Raw genomic sequence first — 19,898 nt, 5'->3', positions numbered from 1 at the left:
AGGAGGCAGTGCCATTCCTCAAAAACCACCTCGATCCCTACATCCCTTTCCCAAATACATTTTTCATCCACTGGGGTTAGCTTCCAAGATAAAAAGCACAGGAATGGAGATGTTTGTGGGGCCCCACATGGTGAAATAATATTGCACCTATGGCAAAGTTTGAGGCATTGGGTTCAATTGTAAATGGTTTAGTGGGATCTGCATGAATCCGGATGGGTGCTGAGGTGAATTCCCTCTTCAGTCAAAGGCCAACTAAGCCTCTGCAAACCAGGCCAATCTGACCCCCTTTTGCAGGAGTGCCATTATGGGTGAAACCAGGTTAGAGAGTCCCTTAATAAATTGCCTGTAGAAGTTAGAAAACCCGAGGAATCACTGGACCGGCATATGTCCTTGGGTGCAGGTCAGTCAGATATTTCCACCATCTTATGCAGGTCCATGGTGAGTTCCTTGGGCAAGACAGTTTATCCCAAGAATTCCACTCAGACATCAGAACTCTGCTGCATATTTAGCAACTCACTGGCATCCCTGCCACAACATTTGAAACATGGCTTCAGCCACACGTTTGCTCTAACAAAGTCCTCAAATTGTCCCAGAAGTGGGCTTCATTTTTTTTTTCAGGAGCAGAGATACCCAAGCCAGGGCCACCCCAATATGCAGTCTGGTAATTAAACCCACTCTGATTTGGTCAGTGGGGTATAGCTGTGGGCATAGCAGAAATAGGAGCCAACACTGATTTAGGAACCCACAACATTTGACATGATTACAATTGAACTTGTCAGGCAGGGGAGCTTGGGCTCATGGGGAGCTGGGGTTGGAGATGAAGGTGAGAGAGAGATTGGCCTTTGTACACTCCATGCGCACTGCATCAGCCACAGATCCCTTATTGTTTATGTAGGGGCTACTCGAACTTGTCAGTGACCAAGACGTGGGCAATCATGCCACGTGATTAGAGCAGGAGTTAGGCCTAGTGGTTAGAGCAGGAGTCGGTTGCCAGGAATTGGAGCCCAGGGTCAGAACCAGAGGTAGAGGCTAGATGCCAGAGGTCGGAGCCAAAGTCACAGGTCTGATTTGGATCCGAGGGTCAGAATCTGACTACCTGGAGTGAGGCATGGTGGGGTCCAAGGCTGAAACAAGGCAGGCAAAGCAGCTATCACAGCCTTGGGCAAATGCTTTGAACACCCACTGAACTGCTGCAGGGCTTAAGAGCCAGTCTGCAGACCCTTCCAACCAATCAGACAGTGTAGCCAATCAAGCAGGCCAGTTGTACTTGTTCGGTAAGGTTGTCTGGAGTCTGGCTCTGCCACAGGCCCTGATTCCTGACAAGCAGTCAGAGGCAACATTAAATGCAAGGAGACACATTGGGTAGGGGTAACATAGAGCGGCTGGCTGGGAGCCCCAGCCATGGGCCAAAGACCTGGGATATGACCGAAGAAATAATGAGAGAAGCCACCCAGTAAGAGAAAGCATGAAATAGCCAGGAGGTTGGGAGCCTGGAGGAAACCCCTAGCTGAGGCAGCAAGAAATGACTGGGTGGGCAGAGACCTACAGGAAGAATCCAGTTCAGGGGCAGCAGGTGAGGAAAGAACACTTATTCTCCCACCAAAATTTCAAATATACCCTTCCCCACTGCCACTTCCTCTCACGTCTCACTGGTTGGTGGACAGGAGGTGGGGAGGTTTTCTCAACACTGAGCAGTTTTAGACTTAGCAGGATCTGAGGAAGAAACATGCAGTCTTTGGGTCCGTGAGGCCCAACACATGGTCAGCTCTGCCTTCCCGCACATTCTCCATATGTGGAGCAGAAGAGAAGCATGCACAGAACTCAAACTCTCTACCTCCCTCAAGGTATGTCTACACTGCAATTAGACACCCATGGCTGGCCTGTGCCAGCTGACTCAGTCTGGCAGGGCTCGGGCTCAGGGATTGTTTAATTGTAGTGTAGATGTTCGGGCCCGGGCTGCACCCTGAGCTCTGGGATCCTCCCACCTTACAGGGTGTTAGAGTCCAGGCTGCAGCCCAAGCCAGAATGTCTACCCTGCAATTAAACAGCCCCTGAGCCCAAGCCAGCTGGATGGGACAGCCACAGGTTTTTAATTGCAGTGTAGACCTACACTCAGTGACCACCGTTTCCATGGCCTGTCAGAACTAGCCCTGCCTGCTGTTGTTGGAGTCTTTCCCCAATTTACAGTCACTCACATCTTGAATGAATGCCCAGCACCCACAGAGACCTCCTTTCAGCATTTAAACACATGCACAACGCATACCCCTAGCACTCCAATATACAAATCAACAACCACCAACACTGCTTTTAGCCATTCACTGCTCTCGATACTGAACTTGTCATGGCACCTGTGTGCCTTTAGCAGCCCCGCCCAGAACCTCTCATAACGGCCTACCTGTTCGTTGTGGTGATATTGACTGAGCCAATTTAAGAAGGTTTTTATGGCACATGGGAAACGAGATATATCCGGGTTTGACTAGATTTCCTCCTTTTAAAAAATTATTGACGTTGTTTTAGTCACATCATCTTCTATCGTCAGAAATTCTTCTTACAATTGAGATCTGGAGAGCTCCAGAGATTAAATAGCCCCTCTGTGTCCCTCTGGAGTTAGTACTCATTGATGCTGCAGAATTTTATAATATCCCATGTATGGGTCCTTCAGGAGCAGTGAAAATAAGGATGGAGTGTTGGTGGGCAAAGCTGGAGCTCAGTTGCTGCTATTCTGTCTCCTCTTTGATTTACAGAAGCTGATTGAAGAAGAGTCAGTGAACTTGCTGTCTAACCCTGTGCGCCAGCAGGCCATGATTGTGGTCACTAACCTGAGGTATTGTGAAAGTTCAACCAGCCTTCCATCAGATTTCAGTCTTGAGTCACTGCTCCATACTACACCCAGGAATATTGGCTCCTGTGTCATGTCCTGTTTGCTAATTTGTTATCTGGAAGAAGCAGGAATATTAACTCTTTTTTGGCTTGCCTATTTTACTTTATGCTCTAGTGATCCTGAATCCAAGCACCTCTTAAAGTGAAGAACTTCTCTGTGAGGAACTAAAAAAAACTCTATAGTACAGTAGGTTTCCCTGTGGGTTTGGGTCAAAGTTTCTGTAATTTATTGCAGCATTTCTGAAACAGATACTGTGGTGTATGTGGCCTGATTGCATAGTTGAGAGATCAGTAATAGAGACCACACCACAAACATTCTGTTTCTTCAGATTCTGCTCTCCTTTTTCCTGTTTAAAGGCCTGAGTACAGGTTCCAAAGCACAGGAGCTGCAGAGAGACATTTGCATAGACTACAGATAGAGTATGAGTCCAATTGTGTCTGGCCCCTTTCAAGTTATGTAAGAGCCTTCTCCCCTTCCCTTGTGCCCACTTGCACATGGGTCAGCCACAATCACAGCAGACTCTTACTCCCTAGTACTGCTGGGAGCACAAATCACCCCAAAGAGGGCAGGGAGGAAGCTAAAGACCATGGTAGGATCATGTTCTGGACTGATGAGGTTTAGCAACAGACATGGTCACTGTGCACTCCAGATGTCTAGGAAGCCTTATGCCAATCCCCAGTGTAATGGGTATATCAGGACATAGAGAGGGTATGGCCAGAGTGCATTGTGCTCCAACTATCCTCAGATGACAGACAACTCCTCAGGCTACTCTAACCACTGGGGCCGGGGCCAGGGCCAGGCAGAGAATTGGGGAGATAACCAGCTCTCTGATGGCCGCCGTCTGTACTATTCTGAGTTGAAACTCCGCACCATAGACCGTCTATCCCAAAGTTTGCCATAAAGTTGAAACAAACTCTTTTTATAGATGCATAGAATCCTGGGTAATAAGCTTCAGGGGACAAATTAGTCATTCACAAAATGTCATGAGAAATTGCTTCAACTCTCTGAATATTAATTAACCTGCTGAAACTTAATGTGCTGCTCACCTATACAGTATACTGCATATGTTGCATTAATTTGGTTGTTAGCCTGTTAAAAGTATGCTTACAGTATATTTCAGTCTTTCAACAAAGAACTGTTGAAATAATTTTGATGCCAAATACGATTTTGTTAAAAATATGGTGGTCAGTTTGGCAGAGGAGAAAGGATATGAGGAATTTTAAATAAAAGTGCATTCCAGAGCTAAGATATTACTAGCACTGAAAGCTTAAGGCAAACACTTTAAAAGCATTAGTTTACATTGTGTTTAATATCTACCAGCTGTAACCCATGAAACTGTCATAATTGTATAACAGTATTGGAGCTAGCAGAGGGTGATATAATTACCACGCACTTGAGCAAGCTTACACGTGCCAGGTAGTTCAGGGAAGTGGTGCATACTTATGCTGGGCAGAATTCAATTTTTATTTTTTATAATTTTGACAGATAATATTGAAGTTTATTTTAGGTACTTTTTTATTTTTATTAATTTAAATTTTCACAGTTGTGGGGAATCCGACAATAATTATTTAATGACAGTAGATGTCGATTTATAACTGTTAAGGCAAATTATTAACATCACATGTCAAAATATACAACAGGGGTCGGCAACCTGTGGCACGCTGCTGCCTGCCGGGGCCTGGCCCCACTCAGTCCCCTCGCCCACCAATTTCTCCTGTGGGGGCAGGAGGCAGAAGCTTGGTCATGCCAGCAGCCAAGCTCCCTCCTCCCCCGCTTCTTCCCTCAGCGTGGTGCTTTCCTGCCCCTCCCCCCCCTGCCGCTGATCAGCTGATCGCCCTTGCGAGGGGGAGCAGGAGCGGAGCCGAGCTGAGCCGCAGCGTGCTCGCTGCTCCAGGGAGGAAGCAGAGAAGAGGTAGGGATGGGGCATATCCCCTCCAGCCCCCTGCCGTAAGCACCCACACGAGCTGAGCACCCCAGCCCTCTGCCCTGACCCCTGAAGTCCCCCACACACCCAGCCCTCTGCCCTGACCACTGAACCCACCCCACACAGACACCCAGCCCTCTGCCCTGACCTCTGTACCCCCTCACACACCTCCAGTCCCCGTTCTGACTCCTGCATCCCCACACACACCAGGCCCCCCACATCCAATGCCCTGACTCTTGCACCCCCCACATCCCCACACCCACCCTGAGCACCAAACGGGAGCTCCTGCACCCACCCCCCACATTCCCACCTGCACCCCCGGTCTGGGGTTCCAGCTGATGGCCCCTTGCCAGCTGGGGTCCCGCAGGCCCTGCTCAGCCCGCTGCTGAACTAAGTGAACGGAACCCCAGGCCGGCAGCGGGCTGAGTGGGCCAGTAGTGTAAGATCAGCATGTTAATTTAATTTTAAATTAAGCTTCTTAAACATTTTGAAAACCTTGTTTACTTTACATACAACAATAGGTTAGTTATATAATATAGACTTATAACGAGAGACCTTCTAAAAAACGTTAAAATGTATTACCGGCACGCGAAACCTTAAGTTAAAGTGAATAAGTGAAGACTCGGCACACCACTTCTGAAAGGTTGCCGACCCCTGATATGCAAAGAATATATCCAAATCAAACTCCAAGTTCTCAAGCAGCATTTTTCTTTCTCTGCCTATGTGTACATTTTGATGATTATCAGTGGAAATATTTTTGTGTTGGTATGGTGAAATTGACATTTATTGACATTTACCAATAAAAATCTAATCCTTCCAAGCCTATACACGCTGTACAACATTCACATTGTGACAGGCAAACACATAAAGGCAACGTGCTATATGTGCAAAGGAAGGCACTACAGTATTGTGGCCACTAGATGGTGCCGCTATAATTTCTGACTAAAGCAATGGAAGCCTTGTGGTATACAAAATTAATATTTTAAATGTCAATAAAACTTCAGAGTTCAAACATAGTTTGTTCCCTAGTTTATACCAATATTTACCCATAAGAAATATTTATTGACAATCAGAGCTAGCTTACTGCATGCTTTATGAACTCTGAACTAAAGAAAGTGAGGAAAAGCTAATTTTCCTATCTTTGGCCTATGAATTTATCCCCAAGTAGGATATTATTAAAATCAGTTTTGGTGCATTATAATAGAGCAGTTATCTTGTACCAAAACACACACACACACACACACACACACACACACACATTTCTATTGCTTACTATGGTAAGAACAAACACCCCATTAAGTTTGGGGGTGTTTAAAGAATAATGGATGATATATTTTTCTTACCTTAGATTCCAGACATTGTCATGACTCTCATTAAGGGGGCTTCTCTCTTTTGTTAGAAAGCTGAAGCCACCACTAAAGTCTGAGAAGAAAGCTGTTCTACTCCGGGCATGCTACAAAAGTGTCTTTTCTCTGCCTCCAGTAGAGATCATGTTAGCAGAGGCATGTGATGATATACAATGCCAACACCCAGAGGTAATCTGTCCTTTAAAAAAATACAGTCATAAAAGAAGCCTCATGTGTCTTTAATTTAGCAGTCCTCCTGGGGATGGTGACATATTGGGCCTGATAAGAGAAAATGTTGAGTCCTACTTACACTTTTTGACCAGCAGGATAATATTACAAGTTGAATATGAGCCTGGATGCCAATAAGCAGATATTGTCTATTGGATCATGGCAATGAAGAGCAAGTAGTCTAACTAGGCAACCCAGTCTGCAGAATTCAACTGATGTCTAATTAAAGAGACAAAACCTGTTAGTAAGAGATAGCACATGGCAAGGTGTGCAATCAGCCAATGTATGCACACCTGGGTCTGTGTGCTAAGGATGCATCTGTTCTGCTTAGTCTCAAATTACTTCACCACTAATAGAGCTAAAGGGAAATAATGGAATTGCACAGTTCCAGATTTACCAGGATTCTGGCTCTTTAGCAGAGAACTGTTCTAATATCATAATAATAGGGGGTCTTCTCTTAGCTAGGGAAGTACAGGAAAAAAATATTATTATCCCAATGACACAATTTCATATTTAAATGGTGAGGTTTTTTTCTCACTTTCTGACTTGGTGCGTATGTAGCCCAGTGTGTATGTAGCAATTTAGCTGTTATTCATCTGGCTTTGTATCAGAATCTTTGCTGAGAATGGCAAACTTATTTCACATCTTGTTCTTAGAAGGAATTTAAGGCAGATTGCCAGAAAATAATATCAGAGGGGTAGCCATGTTAGTCTGGATCTGTAAAAAGCAACAGAGTCCTGTGGCACCTTATAGACTAACAGGCCTATTGGAGCATAAGTTTTCGTGGGTGAATACCCACTTCGTCAGATGAATGTAGTGGAAATTTCCAGAGGCAGGTATAAATATGCAAGCAAGAATCAGTCTAGAGATAACGAGGTTAGTTCAATCAGGGAGGATGAGGCCCTCTTCTAGCAGTTGAGGTGTGAACACCAAGGGAGGAGAAACTGCTTTTGTAATTGGCTAGCCATTCACTGGCCAATCCTCCCTGACTGAACTAACCTCGTTATCTCTAGACTGATTCTTGCCTGTATATTTATATCTACCTCTGGAAATTTCCACTACATGCATCTGACGAAGTGGGTATTCACCCACGAAAGCTTATGCTCCAATATGTCTGTTAGTCTATAAGATGCCACAGGAATCTTTTTGTCGCTTTTTACAGAAAATAATAGTGAGTGCATATATCTGAAGCAGAGAAATAATTATTCCTATTTATGAGATCAGAAAACTTTCCCTGTGTATCGTAGGTGCTTATATGGCCCCCATTACCAGGTGTCTGAGCACCACACAATTTTTAATGTATTTATCCTCACAACACCCCTGTAAGGTAGGGAAATGCTATTATCCCTATTTTACAGATAGGGAGCTGAGGCATAGAGAGACTAAGGAACTCATCCTATCTCTCTAAAGAAGTATTTCTACACCTCACGTTGCCTGTAGAATGTCAGATTGTATGACACTGACTATTGTACTGCCTCTTCCTCTAGTCTCTGTACAAGGAAACTATAGATGCCTTGAGAGGAATGCTTGAGGGTTTGGTATTTGAATGTCCTGTGGAGGCCCAGAAGATTTTGGAGGTAAGCAGTAGTGGGGTATCCAAGAGAGGAAAAGAGAATTATAGACAAGAGATTAAACAATCAAGGTTCGACTGTCCCCTCTGAGTTCAGGGCTGAATTAAGACAATCTGGGGCTCTAGGCACACCACAACATGGGAGCTCTATGCCCCAGCATCTTGACCCTATCCCCCCATCAAAGGGAATGGCAGTGGCAGGGAGCTCCCTCTCCTGTCCCAAAGAGGCAGGGACAGTCATATGGGACCCCTGTGACCCTCAAGATCAGCATCAGAACCCCACTATGCTGGAGAGAAGCAGGGAGAGCCTCTTAATCCCAGAGACACAGGGATGGCAGTAAAGGGCCTTCCTAGTACTTAGCCTAGCAGCCAGAGTATATCTGGTTAGGTGGGTGATCTGGGCCCATTCTTCTCTTTCTGCCATACATAGAGTACTTTGCTGGTATGTTTTGGCAGGATGGTTTGTGTTCCCTTGGAGTTTATACCCCATTGAGATGCACGGAGCAGTTCACACCTCTGAGAACTGTTGTTTCAGGCTCTTTGCAGATGCAGGCGGGCATCTCTACAACACTATGCTCAGATCATGTTTTCAAACTTTTCTTAACAATCATGAAAGCTGAGCTTCTGCCCTGATGAGACAACTCCAAGAGTTGGGGTCCTGGGCACAAGCCTATAGGTCCAATTTTTAACTGTATTTAAGCATCTCATTTTCAGAAGTGATTTAGGCACTTAGGAGCCCAATGAAATTTTGGCTCCTATGTGCCTAAATCCCTTTTGATACATAGGCTCCTAAATCAGTTGCTCATTGTAATGCTGTGTGCAGCAATGCCTAAATACCTTTAAAAATCTGGGCCATAGTGTTTATGCCTTAATTAGCCCTCCCATACTCTTCTCTTTTCAGAGATTATATGTTAGAGAGATTATAAGGGTACGTCTTCACTACCCGCCGTATCAGCGGGTAGTAATCGATTTATCAGGGATCGATATATCGCGTCTTGTTAAGACACGATATATCGATCCCCGAACGCGCTCACCGTCGACTCCGGAACTCCACCAGAGCGAATGGCGGTAGTGCAGTCGACGGGGGAGCCACGGCCGTTGATCCCGCGCCGTGTGGACCCCAGGTAATTCGATCTTAGATACTTGGACTTCAGCTACGCTATTCGCGTAGCTGAAGTTGCGTATCTTAGATCGATCCGCCCAGCCCTAATACTGCAGGGTGCAGGGGTGCTGGAACAATTTGTATTGTGGGGGTGCTGAGAGCCATTGAACCAAACTGTAAACCCTGTATATGATAGAAACCACTTCAAGCCAGGGGGTGCGGCAGCACCCCTAGTTCCAGCTCCTATGTCAGGGTGTTAGAACAATCTAATGTATGTAAAAGAAATGTCAACACTTTTATAACAACTGAGTAATATACTTCCCTCCTCTTCCCTCTCTGAAGCTCTTTCCCCCAGATCTTGACTTGTAGGCAGGAGAGACGTCCTCCCCCCCGCAAATCTCACTCTCCCTAGAAAAGTTGGGCAGGATAAGCCTCCTATGTGGTATTACCCTCATTTCCAGAGATAAAAATAGACTTCATTTTATACCCTATCAAATTCTGAATCCACTGACTAAGTTTCAGAGCGAAGGAAGGAGCCACTCTTTGGCAGAGCAGATTATTATGCCAGTCTTTCTTCTCAGTGGAACTATATTATAGGATGGATTTCTGGAAAATACAGAAGAGAATCCTCTTTCAGAAAACCCATAAACTTTATTTACATAGAGAGGAGAATGCTACGTTTTTTAATCTGACCCACCACTAGACAAAGGACCCACCACATCCTCAGCTGGTATAAATCAGAGTTGTTTCTCTGAAGTCAGTGGCGCTACTCCAGTTTACACCAGCTACTGGCAGATTTGGGCCACAATCTTTTAGGAGTTTACTGTTTTTGTGAGCAGTGATCTCCTTCATTTTTTCCTACAGTACCTCGAGCCCTGGCTAATCTCCAGAAAGGATCATGAACGGGAACGAGCAATGTGGTGCAGTGCCCGGATCCTAAGATGTGTGGCCAAGCTTCCCAATTTTGACGTGAGTAACCCTTCACCTGTACTGACCTGACTCAGTAAAGAACATACACTTCAGCACATACATTTGCCCAAATAAGCAGCCTACTACTCACAGAACAAACAACAAAATGTAGGACCTGATACTGCATCTATTGAAGTCAGTAGGAGCTTTGCCAGTGATTTCAGTGGACTCAAGCTCTGACAGATTTTATTTTTCTGACAAATTACCCTGAAATCCTTACTGGCACTGTGTCTGCTCAGACTTCTCCCTGGAGAAGTTATTCACTTCAATCCATTCCCCAAAGTGATGTCAATGTAAAGTCAATGCAAACAGCACTGGACTTTCAAAACTTCTCAGGGCAAGAAAAAATGTTATTTCCTCTTCTGTTTAGGCTGTTTTTTGTTGAATCTTTTTGTCTTGCAATAATATTTATGGCAGTTGTACCACCAGCTTTACTATGGAATTTAATCACCCACAAAGCTGGTTGTTGCTTTGTATAATCCTACCCCAAAATATATTGGTATTCCTTAAGTGTACTGAATAGTGCTGCAGTAACAAGAAATACGTATCAATGGTTTTAAATGTTTCTAAACTGCTAGACAAAAAACTTCACTATACAGCTAACATTATAAGTAAGTATCATTTAATTAAATATAACATCATAGTTATATGAAATGTTTGAGACAAGTTTTTGTAAACAACTTTAAATATGGCCCAGTATCAACACCCATCTCCGTCTACCCACAAACCCCACCCCCACTTCACTCCAAAATGTATCTCCTCTCCATTTCCAATAGTAACCATAAAACCTCATCTCATATTCTGTGTATAATAAAGATGGATCTGAGCTGAGCAATTTGAATCTGAACTTCCCCAAAGTTTACAGGGTGGTGGTTTTTGGTTTGGGTCTACGTGTAGTAATCACCAGCCTAGAAGCCAATTATATCCAGAGTGTCAGTGCAGCTTCTATCTGGTAGAACCACTATTGACATGGTTGTCTCATTAAGGCAATTGCAAGAAAAGTGTCAAGAACAAGAAAATCCTCTCTGTGGATTTCATCGATCTTATGAAGGATTTTAACCTGGTCAGAAGAAAGGGCCACTTCCAACTATTAGAGATATTGGTTGCCCCTCAATCCTCTTCAGTCTTTTTCAGTACTTCCATGATGGCATGAAGGCTCAAGTCCAGTGTGATGGTGATCAGTCTGACAGTTTTTTGAAAGCTGCTGGGGTGTCAAACTGGGAGGTGTTTTGGCACCTGGTATATTACTCTCTCTGCTGCTTTGTCATGCTTTCTCATCTAGCACCAAGGGGTTTACGTTTTCATGCAAAATTAGATGGAAAACTCCGCAACATTGCATGTCTAAGAGGAAAAAGCAAAGTCAGACATCTGCTGCTAAGAGAACTTATTTTCACTGATGATGCAGTTCTTGTCACGCACAGTGAAGAGGAGCTCCATCAACTTTCCATCAGCTTGTGAGGAATTTGGACTAAGCATCAGTCTAAAGAAGACAAAGATTATGGCACAAGGTGTGTTGAAAACATGACCCACCAGAACTTCTAATAGTAGTACCTAGCTTGAAGTTGTGGCACAAGTTCTGCTGTCTAGAATCAATTGTATTGAATAACTTCTCTCTAGATGGTGAGCTTAATGTTCACATCTGAAAGGCAGCCACCACATTCAGCCTACTAACCAAGCGTGGGTGACAGGAAACCGACACTGAACACCAAGATACAGGTTTCCATGTGTGCATTTTGAGCATGCTGCTGTATGGTAGCAAGACCTGGACCGGCCACAGCAGGCATGAGAGAAGGCTAAATACCTTCCATGTGTGCTGTCTTCACCATATTCTAAATATCAAGTGGGAAACCAAAGTTCCTGATGCTGAAATACTTTAGGAAAAAAAATGACCAAGTCTAATCCTTATTCTCAAACACAGATATCTCTATGGGTTTGATCATCTGTACCAGATGGATGATGGGTGCATTCCAAAGGATTGCCTATATAAGGAACCTGTGGATACCCACCCAAAGGCCACTAGGCCAGCCTAGGCTCAGGTTCAAAAGTGTTTGCAAAAGGGAATAGAAAACTTTCAACGTTGACATCAGAAGCGGGGGAGATACAGCTAGCAACAGACTAGTAGTGCGCTGGCTTCATCTTCTGGCCCTACGCTTTACACCTGCATTGTCTGTGGCAAGGACCGTTGCTTGAGAATCAGACTTTTTAGCCACTCGCGATGCTGCTGCATGATGCATAGCAACATAACTGCTTTAGCACTTACACCATCATCTTTCGATATGGACGGTTGCCATTCATAAACCAACTATTACGAACCTTATATCAGCTTGGCTATTTTTTAGTTCACCTAACCATTCATGGAGAAACACACCAACATCTCTCACCTATATACAGTAAAGAAACCTCCTTCTTGATCTTCCATTCCACTGAGAACCCAATTTTCTTCATTTACCTTCAACATCTAGAGTAGAAATCCTATTCTGTATACCTTCTCCATCCTCCCCACATGGCTCCATCTAGAAACAGGCTGATATCTGCTACACAGATTCTCTGCAGTTACCAGAGAGCCACAATCATTGAGGCACCCATGTAGAATATATTACATTTTCACTTGTTGTCAATGAGGTGAACAGTTTCTAAAGTTATTGGTCCCTTGTACAATGCCAGTTGTGCAAAGGGGGTTTAAAGCTGGCCTAAGTGGGCAGTTGGATATTCCTCTGGCATGAGGGAATTCAGGAGAGATGTCAGGCTCTTAGAGCTGGCTTTAAGCCACTCCCTCACAGTGCTGTTTTATGCCCCAGCAAAAGTGACATGGTAGGAGCATTCTATGCTCCATCAATCCCCACTGGTGTAAGAGCCCCACTTAGAGCAATCTTGAGGCTGTTCAAAGTTGTGCTGGGGACCAACCAAATCCCTAGAATTCTTGGGTATCAATGGGGAAGGAGAAAAAACACCCTTTGCTCTTCCCCTCAGGTATGCGAAGTAGTACTCTAGTGCACCTGTGGGTCTGGCCCATTGTCATCATAGGCAGTGCTTCTAATACACCAGTATCTCCATTAGGTGGGTGGTGAGTAGCAGATTTAGATCACAGTGAAGACTGTGTGCAGAACCTTAATTTCTAATATTCAGGCTTTCAAACTATTTTATTTTTAACTACAATATGCTAATTTGAGACTATAGCTGAAGCAACATATGGTGTTAGGAGGGAAATGCTTAAAACACACAACAAACCTTATTCAGAATTCATTCTTATTCAATAACAATACATCTCTAACTAACCCTACGATAGGACCACCCCAGCCTCTGGGCCTGATTCCAGTCTCATGCAGTGTATGTTAAGAGGGAGAGCACTGAAATCACCTGTTTCGCATTGGTGAGGTGTGTCAAATCACCCACAGGCTCTTCAGAAACAAACTGGGAAAGCTTCAAGGCTCACACTGCATTCTTAGAGCTTGCCTATACTGGCCTCTTTTCTCTGAAATTTCCACCTTGCTAACACTAGTGCAGTTCCCCAACATGTAAAATTGTATGTAGTCAGAATAATAGCGTTTTGGCCCTTGTTTGCCCAGGTGTAAATGACTAAACACAAGGTGCAGGGAAGCAGAGAATCAGGCCCTTTACCTTTGTGTTGATGATGACTCTTTGTTATTGGATATCCTGTTTGATTATGGAGCTTTTGTTGGCATATTTAAATGCCATAAACGTTTTCAGTGTTTAAAGATACCCAGATTTTATAAGCACAGTAATGTACTCCACAGGGTGTGCTCGGCAGCCAATCTACACACACCCATCATAAGCGTGTTAACAGGCACAAGGCCCAGGTATGTCCATATATTCCCTGATGATCACACACCCTTTATATGTTATCTATTGCTAATTGGCTTCTTCTCTTTTTAATTAGACATCAATTGAATTCAGCAGACTGGGTCGCCTGGTTAGGCTGCTTGCCCTTCGATGCCATGACCCTGTGGACAACATCTGCTTCTTGGCAGCCCGGGCAGTATACAACTTGTATTGTATCCAGCTGGTTAAAAAGCGTAAGTAAACACCCTTTTTCTACATCACAGGAAACTGAAAACTTCCTCCTTGGAGCTAACCCTTACAAGCCTTTCTTATTATTACCAACAGATTAGTTTCAAAGTCCTAATGTAATCATTTCTGTTATTTTATAGCGCGGCATTGCATCATCAGGAAAGTAGTGAAATGGGCTACAGCTGCTGCTATTTATTTATTTATTTTTTAGGATACGTTTCCAGTTGAGCCCACAGTGCCCTGCCTGGAGTACAGAGACATGGCTCCCTGCCTTGATGAGCTTATCAGTGCTGGAACAGAACTGTTGTGCCTGGGAGTGTCATTGAAATAGATGCATGTTTCCCTGAGGGCGGTGGAGGGATAAGGGAAGGGAAATGAAAGGGAAAGAGCAAAGTACACAGAGAAATGAAATACAATACACCTCTACCCCGATATAACGTGACCCGATATAACATGAATTCGGATATAATGCGGGAAGGCAGTGCTCCGGCGGGGCGGGGCTGCGCGCTCCAGCGGATCAAAGCAAGTTCGATATAACGCGGTTTCACCTATAACGTGGTAAGATTTTTTGGCTCCCGAGGACAGCGTTATATCGGGGTAGAGGTGTATATGCAGTTGTTTATAAAAAGTATCTAGTATTAAGGTCATATTTGTCAAACTGAGGAGTACCTCGCCCTGGGAGGGCTTGAAGGAGTAGCTGTGGGGTAGGAAGAAAGTGTGGACAAGCCTCTCAATCATTCTCCAGAATCTCTGCTTTCATTCAAAAAAAAAAAAAAAAAAAAATCGCTGGCCATTATGGTTTGAAAAGAAAACCTTGAAAATATGTTTATCGAGTATAACCAATGTAGAGGTGTATGCCTGAGCTTGCAGAGACCCTGAAACAATATCTCTGAGGTGTGAACTGTGCCATTCATTTCAATGGGTGCTAATTTGGGTGCCAATATTGATATTTTATGTGTCAACATTGTTAACTATTTCACTGCTGAATGTATGTAAGGGGAGGAAGTATATTTTGAAGATCTCAGTTTACTCTGAGTAACTGCTCAATTTGGGGAGGCATTTAGCAATGTGAGATGGGGCTGAGGGGGGCCATGATTGGTTTAATTTTCCTGAAGGCTGGGAAGCTCAGTTTCAAAAGGAAAACATTATGTTAAGGGAAGGAATATCTCCGAATGCAGCCCATTTTCCCGATTAAATAATGATTCACAGGCTGATATGAGTCCAGTGAATAGTGCTGATACACTATATACAAGGGCAAGGCTTGTGTTATATCCCTCACCAGCTATTCTACTCAGTTTTGAACCAACTGTAGACTTGTCTCCAGCTAGAATCATGGCCACATTCAGATACATTAACAAGAACGGAAAGAAATGTCACCTAATTGAGAAATGACAAATGACACAAATGTGTGTATCTGTTCCAGAGCTTGAGAAGGGACATGGAGTGGAGAAGGTAGACACGCTAAAAAATCTGGGAACATACAGTCCCTCTGTGTTCTACAACAACACCTCACAAATCGCTAAGGTAATTACACTCAATGCACTGAACAATGAAAGGTGTTTTCCCTATGTGAGTATTATAGAGCATTGACCACAGCTCCATAGTGAAGGATGCAGCTACATATCATTATAAGCCCTATTTGAACTCCCCTTCAACTTTGGCTAGGAAAATTCATTTTTCCTAATTTTGCATTTACTGTGAAGGCCAAGGAAGCTTTTTCTTTTGAAAAAAATTGGCCAAAGTGGTTTTTTGAGTTACAGGTAATGAAAAATTAACCTGATTTTGGAGTTGCTCAACAACAGTTATAGTATCAGTATGGCTATTCAAAATTTTTCCATTGATACTGTTAATCAACTGAAAAACAGGGGTTTTGACCAAACAATTTTTGTGTGTGTGACAAATGTCTGGTTTGCGCAGAAAACTTGGAATTTTCATCAGAAAACAAAATACCCCAAACCAAAAACTTTTTGGCTGAAAACCAAAAAGTTTGATTTGAAAATGCCTTATTGGAGTTGTAGTTCACGTTCCTCATGCTCCCATTCTCTTCTGTGTGCTGGGATCCCCTGCTGGACTACATCTCCCATGTAGGCAGGCCGTTTGTCTGGCTTAAAGCCGGACAGTCCTGTTTTTCTATGGTTTGTTTCCTGTGCGGTACTGAGGCAAAACCAGGAGTGTTTATCTGATGCGATGCACAGAAGATGCCATTTTGAAGAGCACACTGTCTCGCCCTTGCCAGGTGACCTCACACGCATATCTCATGCAAAGTCATGCCTGGCGGGGGTAGGGTTCTCATCAAAATGGCATAATCTGTGCAGTGTGACATGAGTTTACGACGGTGTGGTTGGGCCCACACCATTCCTGGAAGTAATGCAATGTTCAGTATTCTGGGGATGTGTCAGTAGTCAACCTACTCCCATGATGCATGTGGCGAGAAGACTCCTATTACACACCACAGGGGATTAGCAAGAAAGGAGACGGCAGTGAATATGGAGAGATGTAATCTGGCCAGTGAGACCTGCCCATGGAGGGAGAATCCGGGCATGAGGCGTGTGAACTACAACTTGATGGGGAACCAATGCAGCACAGAAGGGTGTATTTAATGTCAAACCAAAATGAAATGTTTTGATTAGTAAACGTTGAACCATTTTGTTTTGATTGGAAATGTCAGAATGAAATGGTTCAACCTTTCCTAATTGAAATTTTTGGCCAAAATGTTTCAGTTTTTGATTTTTCAACAGCTTAAATTTTCTGTGTGTGTGAGGAAACCTCATTTCCCAACTAGATCTAATTATAAGACCTATTTTCACATTCTTTGTAACTTAACACAGAAATATTATTTTTATCTAAAAATATGAATATTTTCAGAGTAAAGATGAGGAGAAAGGATGGTCTTATGGTTAAGGCTTTGGACTAGACATCAGGAGAGCCAGGTTCAGTTCCCAGCTCTGCCATGGAATTCCTCTGATAGCCTGGGCAAGTCCCTTGGTTGTCTTTTGATTCCTTATCTGTAAAATGGATACAATACCTCCCTACTTCATACCAGTGCTGTGAGGATAAGTTCATAATATTTGTGAAGCACTTGGATAACAAGGTGATTAGGACCATATACTGTGCATATTTACACAGTGTTTACTGTAATTCTTTGAAATGTTTTGAGATGGTTTACTCAGTGACCAACTTTTTGGGGGTTTCTTGAACAGAGAGCGAAAAAAGCTTGATTGATTTATATTGTACATTCAGTTAAAAATCTAGTGCATATGCTCATTTAAAATATTTCAGAAAGACATATTTACAGAAACTGTCATTTGGTAATGAGATGCATGCTTTATAAAATCTGCGTGGCCCCACAGTATCTATGCAGAGCAAGGACAGGTAGGGAAGAGGCAGGAGCTCTGTGGAGTTCCTAAGTAGGCTCGGTGAGGTGTTTGGGAATTCTAGGACGAGCAGTGATGGGGACTTGGTAAAACACCTCAACTCTACCTTTGCCCCCCACTTTTTTATAAACATGGGACTTAACGTACAAACAGTTTTGTTGCCTTTTAATTAAGGCTGCTACTTAATATTATTGCTGAAACACCTATATACCAAGACATTTTCAATTAAAAATTTCAAAGCATCTAAAATATGAAAATGGATCCTTGAAGGATGTTGGATAAACATTCAAATATCCCCACAGTTCATGTGATTTTCCTAGGTCCCACCCATCTCTTCTTCCTTTCAAAACTGAATTTTGTCTGTTAGTTGGTCGCTCCAGCTCTGGTGACAGCAGGAACTGTGTTACCATGACATGCTCTTCTCTGTTTGTTTTAGGCTTTTGCAGAATATTTTACCCCACTTCAGCTAACAAATCTGGTTCTGACAGCACTTGATGGTTTGACAGATCCCAGGGAGAAAATATCTCGGGCAGCTGGAGAACTGCTCAGCGCAATTCTGGAAGAACGGGGAGCTGATCTGGAGAAGGTAGGAGATGGTGAGAGAGGCCGCTATTAGAATTCCCTGTTCTGGAGCCAGGAGGTGCGGCTGCCGGCTCCCTGTGCTGAAATTGTCCATTGTCTTAGTTCCAATGCACTTTGTAAGAAAGTCGTGAAATGGCTCCTCTTTTCGGGGAACCAGAATCTGGGTGCATATGTTGGTTTTTGCTGAGGTGCTGCCAGTCCCTCATATTCTAGTTAAAAGTGTAGATTAGGGTGGTTTATGGAGCCACAATAATGACTCTATAGGTAAGCCCATAAAGTAGCTTCTATTATAAGCCCAATTTTGAAGCCTTTCTAGATTTCTGAGGGGCAGGGACCTCCTTTCTTCCTGAAATTTCTCATGCTTCCTCTTGGGCCAGTTTGGTTTGTACATTGAGAAATAAAGAGAGGAAAGGATTTGGACAATTTTTAGTAAGGCTATATGGAAAATACTGTAGTTGTTAGATGTGAAAATTTGAAACTGAAACTTCATAGTCTTTGAGAAATGCATGAAGGGACTTATAAGCAAGGAGAGGATATCTTTAAAGGTTAAAGTTCAGTGATACAAAATAGTTAGGACAAAGCAGTATCCGCATTTCTATTACACACCTGATTTTGATGCCCCATCACTCCAAAACAAGTACTCCACTCCATCACTCCTAAATACTCCTTTCCCCCTGAAATTTAGCATATGTGCTCTCTTGGCTGGGGAAGACTGAGGTGAATCAGACAAGATATGTTTGATTTATGAGTTTGAAAAAAAGATATATTTTCTGCTTTTAGCAGATGTTCTGACTTTGCTTTTCTTGAAATTTTGTATCTGACAAGTTGATCCACAGACTCCATTTTAGTCACTTGTTCTCAATGAGATCTGGTGCATAGACTGATGATAGAAGGTTAGTATTGTTAATTGTGGAGTTACTAGCTGTGAATATTTACACCTCTGAGAGCTGTGTGAGGATTATGAAGTTTATAAACTTCTTGCTAGGTTTTGTTGAGCTGGTAAAGTCAATAAACCGAATAACATTGGACTGAGGTGGTGGCAAACTTTGCAGCAGGAACATAGCACCCACTCATGATACTGGGGAGAATTTGTGTGGATCCATAACACTGTTAGGGAGAAGGGAGACAAAATGAGTCTCCAATTGATGTTTCTCCCCCACTGAATGATCTTCTGAGGACAGAGAAAAGAGAGAGAGAGAGTTACACTTGAAAGTAGAGTAAGGAAAGCTGATACACACTGTATCCTATCCATACTAGAGAAATATTCAGCAAACAGGCTGAGGCCTTACCACATCCCCATAGAGCAGTGGTTCTCAAGCTAGGGCCACCGCTTGTTCAGGGAAAGCCCCTGGCGGGCCGGGCTGGTTTGTTTACTTGCCACGTCCGCAGATTTGGCCGATTGCGGCTCCCACCGGCCGCGGTTCGCCACTCCAGGTCAAAGGGGGATGCAGGAATTGGCACGGGCCGAGGGACATGCTGGGACCCCTTCCTGCAGTCCCCATTGGCCTGGAGCGGCGAACTGCGGCCAGTGGGAGCCACGATCGGCCGAACCTGCGGACGCAGCAGGTAAACAAACTGGCCCGGCTCGCCAGGGGCTTTCTCTGAACAAGCGGCGGCCCTAGTTTGAGAACCACTGCCATAGAGGAGAGAAGAGAGGCACTTTCATTGTCATTCACTTGTGAAAAGGGGTTCTAAACAGGGTTTGCAGTTAGCAGTTATACTATATACATTAGATGGAAAGGTAGGGTTATAGTTAAGGTGATTTGTGAATCCTTAACTTGTTCAATTCCATGACTTTCAAAAGATTTTTTTTCATGAACCACAACCTTCTAATGAGATTCTTATGGTCTATGGCATATGTGTGTGTAAGTGAAAGGAAATATTATCATTCTT

The 19,898-nt window shown here is 43.6% G+C and overlaps 1 long non-coding RNA gene across 1 annotated transcript; it reads left to right on the top strand.

Annotated features, from left to right (window-relative positions):
- The first annotated feature begins 13,966 nt into the window (after nt 1-13,966).
- Nucleotides 13,967-17,936, top strand: LOC128834055 (uncharacterized). Its single transcript, XR_008444380.1, has 3 exons — nt 13,967-14,054; nt 15,473-15,573; nt 17,860-17,936. It is a non-coding gene; the product is annotated as an uncharacterized LOC128834055 (long non-coding RNA).
- The last annotated feature ends 1,962 nt before the right edge of the window (nt 17,937-19,898 follow it).

The sequence above is a fragment of the Malaclemys terrapin genome, chromosome 3, assembly GCF_027887155.1.
Source record: "Malaclemys terrapin pileata isolate rMalTer1 chromosome 3, rMalTer1.hap1, whole genome shotgun sequence".
In the NCBI taxonomy this organism is placed as follows: domain Eukaryota; kingdom Metazoa; phylum Chordata; order Testudines; family Emydidae; genus Malaclemys; species Malaclemys terrapin.
The sequence above is the reverse complement of the archived record's forward strand: the minus strand, read 5'-3'. Positions and strand labels throughout refer to the sequence as shown.